Raw genomic sequence first — 6,368 nt, forward strand, 5'->3', positions numbered from 1 at the left:
AGTGTTGAACGATTTAAAGCTCGTTTGGTTGTTTTTGGTAATCATCAAATTGCCGGGATCGATAATAACGAGACTTTTGCACCTGTTGCAAAAATGGTCATCGTTCGTGCTTTCTTAGCCATTGCAACATCTAAAAATTGGGAGCTGCATCAGATGGATGTGCATAATGCTTTTTTGCACAGGGATCTCATGAAGAAGTCTATATGAAGCTTCCTCCTGGTTTTGGGTCTTCTCAACCTGATATGGTGTGTCATCTTCGAAAGTCCTTATATGGCTTGAAACAGGCACCGAGGTGTTGGTTTTCCAAACTTGCCACTGCTTTAAGAGAGTATGGCTTTCTACAATCCTATGCTGATTATTCTCTCTTTACTTATACTAAGGGTGATACTCAAATCAATGTTCTGGTGTATGTTGATGATTTAATTATATCTGGAATAATTCTGCTGCTTTGAAGATCTTTAAGAACTATTTAAGCACGTGTTTTCATATGAAGGATCTCGGGGTTCTTAAATATTTCCTCGGGATTGAGGTAGCTCGAAGTCCTGATGGTATATTTCTCTGTCAATGAAAGTATTCTCTTGACATCATTTCTGAGACTGGTGTTCTGGGTGCTAAGCCCGCATCTTTTCCCATTGAGCAAAACCATCGACTTGCTCATGCTTCAGGAGATTCTTTGTCCAATCCGGAACCTTATCATCGTTTGGTTGGTCGTTTGATTTACTTAACGGTCACTCATCCTGATTTGGCATACTCTGTTCACGTTTTATCACAGTTCCTACAAGAACCAAGACAGGAACATTGGGAAGCCGCCTTGCGTGTTGTTCGCTATTTGAAAGGCTCTCCTGGACAAGGAATCTTACTTCGTGCAGATAGCTCTCTTTCCTTGACTGGTTGGTGTGATTCTGATTGGGCAGCTTGTCCTCTTACTCGTCGCTCTCTCACGGGTTGGCTTGTGTTTCTTGGTCATTCCCCGATTTCCTGGAAAACCAAGAAACAACCTGCTGTGGGACGTTCTTCGGCAGAGGCTGAATATCGCTCTATGGCTTCTCTTACTTGTGAATTGAAATGGTTGAAGGGTCTTCTCCTTAGCTTGGGGATTCAACATACTGATGCCATTGGGCTATATTGTGATAGCCAGTCGGCTTTACATATTGCTCGGAATCCAGTCTTCCATGAACGAACAAAGCACATTGAAGCAGACTGTCACTTTGTTCGTGATGCTATCCAAGACAGCACTATTCTTCCTTCTTATGTTCCTACAACTGTTCAACTTGCGGACATCTTTACCAAGCCTTTGGGGACCCGTCAATTTCAGTTTTTGCTTTCCAAGTTGGGCATTTATGATCCTCATGCTCCAACTTGAGGGGGGGTGTAGCACCCACATTATTTTGATATATATAGCCAATAATCACATGATTGCATTGCATTACATATCATACAATATGTATAATTTGAGCATATGCGTATTCTTATAAGTGTTTTCATGTATAAGTATAAAAGTTGTGTATGTGATGTCTATATGTATGCTCAATATTATTAACCTTGTGGCATTTGAGTTGTCTTTTATGGGTGTTTGATGTGCTCAAGATATAAGAAAGTATGAAAAATATGGACAAGGCATTGAATTAAGTGTTGAAAGTGAGATATAGAAGGCAAAATAGGTTAAGTAGTGGAAAATAGTACAATGTCGATTACTAGTATTTCGGTGTAAAATTGAGTATTTATGGATTTACCAAATGTAATCGAGGTATGATTAAGGTCTCATTGATGATGTAAAAATGGTTTTAGAACCATTAGATCAATTCTTGATGGGAGGTATACATAATCAGTGGTATTGATGCAAAGTCAAAACGAGCTTAGCATAAGTGCGCTACGCTCGATCGGGTAAGCATAACTATTGGGTATGAAGTCATATGGACCTAAGGTTTGGTATGAGTGTTTTACACATAAGGATAATAGGCCTAGCAGATGATTAAGTCGAAATTATTGAAGTGATAAGGTTTTCATAAGTCAAAAGGTGAAATGATGAGATGAAAGGTGTCAACTTTTGACAATAAGGCTAAATCATTGAAAATAAGGAATTTTCATCAAACCTTATCACTTTGCACGACCATTATTCTGAAAAACAGAGAGAAAAGAAAACCAAAAACCATTTCTTGGCTGGTTTGAAGAAATTCTAAGGAGATCCAAGTGAAAGCAAAGCCAAAGAAGTAGATTAAGCTTAGTTCTAGCCTTTTTATGGTAAGTTCTTGTACTTGGAAGTTAAACTATGTTTTTGAATTTTTCTGAGAACTTATATATGGTGTTTTATCCTTTTTAAGATATTTCTTGGGGTTTCCAAGTGGTTTGAGGTTTAGAAAAGCTTGAAGAGATTGTTTTCGCCGAAAAGTTGCTCGGTAAGTGAAATTTTGTGTTTTATGAGGTTTTTGGGGTTCTTGGAGTACAAGATGATTTTTGGTTATTTGATTGAGTTTATAAGAGAGTATATATGTTTATAAATGTTTGAATATATGTGGAGACTCATTTAATTTGCGTGATGATCTAGGAGATAAGAATTTTATCAAAATCGGTATATGATAACTTTATGATGAATCATGTTGGTATTTGGGATATATGGTTATGGCAGGTTAATTGATGTTGATTATTGGTTGATTTTGATATTTGAGGATAGCTAAAATTAAGGGGAAACTCTGTCAAAATTTCCCCAAATGTCTAAGATAAATCTAATGCTCGATCTAGGTGGTTTAAGGCATTTTAGGCATGTTTTGGGTATGAAATTTGATATGAAGTCTTATGGGTATTTTTTAAATGAGAGTTCAATGTATTACTGCCATCATTATGATGAGAAATCCATGCTATTGTCAGGATAAGCACATCAATACCTAAGACATCACTTGTTACACGGTGAAATATATTGTGGACAAAAGGTAAGTAAAGTACTCAACTGCAACACAAGAATTATGTGTTATGTGAAAGTATGCATTATATGAATATTTTGTGAGTAAGTGGTATTAACATACAGTGACACTTCATCATAAATTTGTATGCATGGCATAATAGTGATATGGTAAATTATTATATGATATAAGACCATGCATGATATTATGATGATTAATTATATGATGTCTTTGCAAGTTTTGTGCAACATAAAAGAAAGTTGTAATAAGAAGTTTAAGTTCAGTGCCACTGTTTTGAAAAGGCAAATGAAAGTGTTAATAAGTGTAAACGGAGGCCTATAATAGGCTTATAGTGGCTGCCCAATAATTTGGGCTAGGTTTTAGTGAACCAATTATATTGTTTGCCATATTTCCGTTTTTATTTCTCCTCCATATGAGTTATTGTTATATGTATTGACACCACAGTGTGTGGCCGCCTTAACTCTTGAGCCTGACGGGGCAACGATGGAATAAGGTTTTTAATGTGCCCTATTGTGGTGATGGCTAGCCGGAGGAGAACCCATGGGATTTTATATTATATGTGTAACAAGCCCTGCAGGCATTGACCAATTCAAACAGTGTGCACAATATTAAGGGGCCCAAAATTTAAAAAGAAATTGTATATGTCCATTGATATTGGGTAATCATTAGCATTGCATGCATTACTTTGCTTACTGAGCTTTAGGCTCACAGTTGTCTTGTGTTGCAGGTAGAGAAAGAAATATGTGAATGACATGAGGAGAACTGAAGCATGGTCCTGACCCTGATTTGTACATATGAACACATCGACCTTTTTGTGGGTTATTTCAGTTATCAGTGAAATGTTTGTAATAAAGTGTGAAGTTATGTTTTGAAAACAAATTGGGTTATTTAATACTTATGTATAATATGTTTGAGACCCACTTTATGTTTGATATAAATAATGTGAAATAAGTTTTCAAGTTTAAATAAAAAAATGTCTAGACTTCTGCAGAAATAAATTATGATATAGTTTTAAAACGTAACACCTCAAATATGGTTTTAACTAAAATAAGTGAGGGTGTTACAGGGGGTATTGAGATATTATTGAGATATTCTCTTAATGTTTTGTATATATGGATAACCGTAAGTTTATGAATTAGATTAGAATTACAGCTCTAGTTTCCTTTTTTCTAGTTTCCTGTTTTCTATTCTTTTGTATATATATACGACTAAAATATATCAATAAGATCAAGTCATTCACGATTTTTTCAATTATCCATCTAAAATACTTACTCAAGTTTGAATTATAGATATAGTGTGTGTCTTGCTTCTCTAATCATGCATGTTTTAATATATTTACTTAATCAAGTTATTAGCTTTTTATGCCATCTAATTACCTTCAAAATAATAAAAGAGGATATTCTTCTGAAAATGCAATCAAAGGTGGTTCTCTAACGAGCAATTTTTATGTGCAATAAAAGCAATTAAAACTAGGTCATTGGATTCTATTCTTTGTCATCATTATCAAATTTGCTTTCACATAAATATTGGAAATAATTATTTTTTTTATAAAAAAAACAGTCATTGCATTACATGCATGTATAGATAATTAATTTTCATCTAGATTAATTATCTTCTTTCCTATAACCTTAAGGATGAAAACAAGAGGCCTTAACTATTCCATTATGCTCTAAAAAAAAGTTTGTAGATATAGTAATAAAAATCAAAGGTCCCAAGTCAAGCAATAAAGTAGAATTAAATTTCGCCATGTTTCCTTTGCCTTTTTTTTTCTTTTTTCTTTTTAGGATTTATTCCATTGTACTTGTTGGGGCAACAATTTGTCTTTCTATATATGGAAGTAAAGACCTGACAACGTTTGGCGACTTGCTTCTTCTCTGGTGATGAAATCTGCCTTTGACTCGTCGGGATTTCCTGCAAGAAAGACACTCCGATGCTTAAGTCAGTTCAAAGTTCGATCCCTTTTCTCCTCTCAAAATCTCATACTTATAAGATGAAATATACAAAACAGTTAGTTGGTTCAAGTGGACCCTGAAAAGGAGGAAGGAGAATAACTAAATTTCCCTCCAAAAATACCAACTCTTAAAATGTCTCGCTCAGAGGTCAGAGGCACGGATTGCCTCTGACCTACAGCTTCTGCCTTCGGATCATCCCTTTGTATAAACGCTCCATTTTGAATATTTGATAAATGAGGCAAGTGTTTTCGGGCCGAACATTTTGGGCCCAACAGATGCCCCCTGGCCCAAGCTTCGGACAAGTGTGGCGTGTTAATCTGTTAGAATCTTGGGCCGACTCTTCAACACCAAAAGGTTCGGCTAAAGCCGTCATTCTTCGTAAACCGAGGCAATCCGTAGGTACATGATTATTTGATTACCTGACAAGTTATACTTAATGCGTACACAATTATCGAGTAAAACGTTTGGCTCAAAACTTCACCTCTCATTTAAGTAGTTTCTGTTTCAAAATAATTCTCATTCAGATTCCTAAACTTTGTTCCATCTTCCAGAGAGAAGCTTCAAAGAAACCCTAGAGATTTTCTTCAGCTCAAACCTTTGACAATCATCTTATTCGGTGTGATAATGTCTTCTCGTTCATCTCCTGACCCTACGGATCGTGATGGATACAAAAATGCGTTCGAACGCATGCGTAAATCGTTCGACATTCCAGATAATGTCACGATGAGGATGCTCTCGGAGGCCGAACTTCGAGAATGGCGATTTAAGGATGTAGTGAAGCCTACTGAGATAGTCATGAGCTTGAGACACATCGAATGGCTCCGTTTCCCTCTCCCAGCTCTGCTTGTTCAGATAATTTCAAATTCCGGGGCTCACATTTCGCAATTTCTCCCAAATGCCATTCAGTCTATAGTCGGGGCTCAAATGATAGGGAGCCTTAGGAATGTCAATATTCAATCGGACGACATTTATGCATGCTTCACCAAGTCTACGAACAAGGTGATAGAGGGAAAGCCTTGGAAAACTTTCTACCTCTCTCCCAAAAAGGATCGGACAATCTTCACCGACTTCGATAGCTCCCATCGAAATTGGGATAAATATTTCTTTGCTGTTGGAGGAGCATGGTACCCTGAGTTCGTGCCTCAGGAAATTTTTCCTCTGGCCAGGGTGTTTATAAAAGGTGAGTCATGTTTTTCATTAATTTTAATGTGAATTAATCATATCTGGATGATTGTCGAGTAGTTTAACTTTCTGTACTGCTGCTTCGGTTTTTCGTACCAGATTTTTCTTGGCCTCAAGTCAGCATGAGTTCTGAGCGACAGAGCAAGCTGACAGAGAAGGGGCTCCTTCATGAATCTAAGGAGAATGCCATTAGCATCAGGGGTGTACTGTACTCCTACTGTATGCAGATTATGACTCGGCTTTGCTTCGTGGATCGAGTCGATCCTGGAGCTGTGCGGGTTAGATCGCAGAAGGGTGATATGACCCTAGGCAAGAT

General features: G+C 36.8%; 1 long non-coding RNA gene across 2 annotated transcripts; it reads left to right on the plus strand.

Annotated features, from left to right (window-relative positions):
• Positions 1-1,471: 1,471 nt before the first annotated feature.
• Positions 1,472-3,856, plus strand: LOC133815788 (uncharacterized). Of its 2 annotated transcripts, XR_009884839.1 has the most exons (4): positions 1,472-2,241; positions 2,322-2,396; positions 2,866-2,927; positions 3,646-3,856. It is a non-coding gene; the product is annotated as an uncharacterized LOC133815788 (long non-coding RNA). The 2 variants fall into 2 exon arrangements; XR_009884838.1 differs by lacking the exon at positions 2,866-2,927.
• The last annotated feature ends 2,512 nt before the right edge of the window (positions 3,857-6,368 follow it).

The sequence above is a fragment of the Humulus lupulus genome, chromosome 2 (assembly GCF_963169125.1).
Source record: "Humulus lupulus chromosome 2, drHumLupu1.1, whole genome shotgun sequence".
NCBI classification, from domain to species: Eukaryota; Viridiplantae; Streptophyta; class Magnoliopsida; order Rosales; family Cannabaceae; genus Humulus; species Humulus lupulus.